The sequence below is a fragment of the Etheostoma spectabile genome, chromosome 22 (assembly GCF_008692095.1).
Source record: "Etheostoma spectabile isolate EspeVRDwgs_2016 chromosome 22, UIUC_Espe_1.0, whole genome shotgun sequence".
Lineage (NCBI taxonomy): Eukaryota > Metazoa > Chordata > Actinopteri > Perciformes > Percidae > Etheostoma > Etheostoma spectabile.
The window spans coordinates 10,385,419-10,387,502 of NC_045754.1; the positions used below are offsets into that span (position 1 = coordinate 10,385,419).

General features: G+C 37.1%; 1 protein-coding gene across 1 annotated transcript in view; it reads left to right on the plus strand.

Annotated features, from left to right (window-relative positions):
* Positions 1-2,084, plus strand: part of ptprn2 (protein tyrosine phosphatase receptor type N2) — a 125,020-nt gene that overhangs the window by 54,781 nt on the left and 68,155 nt on the right. The window lies entirely within an intron of this gene.

Genomic DNA, 2,084 nt, shown 5'->3' on the forward strand with positions numbered 1-2,084 from the left:
TTGGTCGGAGAGAATCGTCACTATTCACTGCATCATCATTTCTAGCGACAGACTGGGTTGTCCTGAACAAACTCGCCGTGTTTAAATAGTTTAGCCAGCTTCTTTTTTTTTTTGCTGCCTCCAGCTTCTTTTGAAACTAATTTGTCTTCTGGCTGTGCCACATTCGAGAATCAAAAGCCAAAGATATGACGACCAGCCACGCTCGCCTTACGCATGAAGCGGTTCTAATCTGCCATGGAAAAAGGAGGACGGGGCACCGCGGCCAAGTTGAGGAGAGTTGAGCAGGTACCATTAATGGAAAAACACTAGTAGAGGTTGAATACTTGCTGGTCTGAGTAACATGTTGAGCAGAAACTCCAACTTACTGTTTGATTCTGCCACCAGCAGTACTCTCTCATTCCCCTTTTACTTCATCTCAACCCCTCCTCCACTCCTCATCTCTATGTTCCCTCCATTCCTAATCTTCCATGCCTGTACCCACAGTGAAGAGACCATGTGCTGATGGCCCTCATGTCAAGAACAGCAGGCACTTGTACGTTGTGTTTGTTGTGTGCACAGTGGTTTGTATACTTGATGGGTGCTACTTTATGAGGCAGCAGATACAAACAGCTATGTAAATGAGTTTCTTTCCATCTCCTGCCACTGCATGAGTCATAATTCAATAAAAGAAAAGCATTGAAACATTTCCCATTATACTGAACTAAAGGTTTTTGACTTAGGCTTTATGAACCTGTTTGTCTGGGAATGATGCTTTCATCCAAAGTAACTTGCAGCTAGAGCACATTATGTTTTACTGAACATAAGTCTTTACTAGTACATAAACCTTCTTAAAAATGAAAGTCTATTTCATGAAACAAGACAATGCAGAGGTCTGTTTTAGTATCAGGACTTTTGCTGCCTGATGTGTCGTATTTCTTGAAACAGATGAAATTGCCTCACTCCATTAGCAGACATTTAACTTAAGATAATTCATTTTTAGGACTCAATAATAGCCCAAATGACTTGTAAGGGTAAGAATATGTCTTTATATCTGACATTTAGAGATGCATTAAAGCTGGCAATTTTCCTCAATCTTCCTTTCTTCAAACAGAAACTCATTTTCATTCTCTATGTCTCTATAGGAAAAAATCTTTGGTATGTATGACATGTAACCAAGTGTTGTGGCACTTATTCTCGAAGGCTTCTCCTCGATCTACTGTGGCTTGGGTTCTACTTCATTTGTACACAGTACACATAGTGGCTTTAGTTTTATAGGGCTTTTATTAATCTCTTTCTAATGGAAATGCAACAACATTTTCATTTAGAAAGAAGTAAGTTTGCTAACAAGAGCAGAAATCAAAAAGAAAAATCATTCAAGCAACCTAGAGAACTCTGGAGATGAATTCATTGTGTGTGACTTGACAGAAACTTTTTTCCACCTAAATGCTGAAAGAAAAACAGAAAATCCACACATGGAAGCAAAGAGAAGGTTTAACAAATTACTTAAAAAGACAAACGATTAATCGAATAACACAATAGACTATTTTTTTATTAATCAAGTCTACACTACAGGCACTCTCTGTTGTCTCTTAACCAGCTGCCAAACATTTGATATACTCAAGAGTGACTAATCTACAGTTCCATAAACTCTTAGATTAGATTAGATTCAACTTTGTCATTGTGCAGAGTACACGTACAAAGACAACAAAATGCAGTTTGCGTCCAACCAGAAGTGCAAAAAACAGAAAGGTGCAATGTGATATTCAAGTATAGACAGGTGGCTATGTACTATGAACAGTGTATGAACAACATGTACAGGTATGTTCAATGTAGTAGCAGTGACATAACCGTAGTAAGAATAATACTTGCAGTGTATTAGGCAAGACAAGGCAGCTTTATTTGTATAGCACATTACCAACAGGGCAATTCAAAGTGTTTCACATAAAAACAATTAAAAGAAAAATTAAAATACAGGTGAAATATGAGAAAAAAGTTACAATGCAGTATAATGACTAAAACATTAAAGAGCAGTAAAAAACAGCTAGAAATACAGAGAAGATAACAATGTGACTTCAGTATAAGAAATGAACAATTATTTAAAGAAA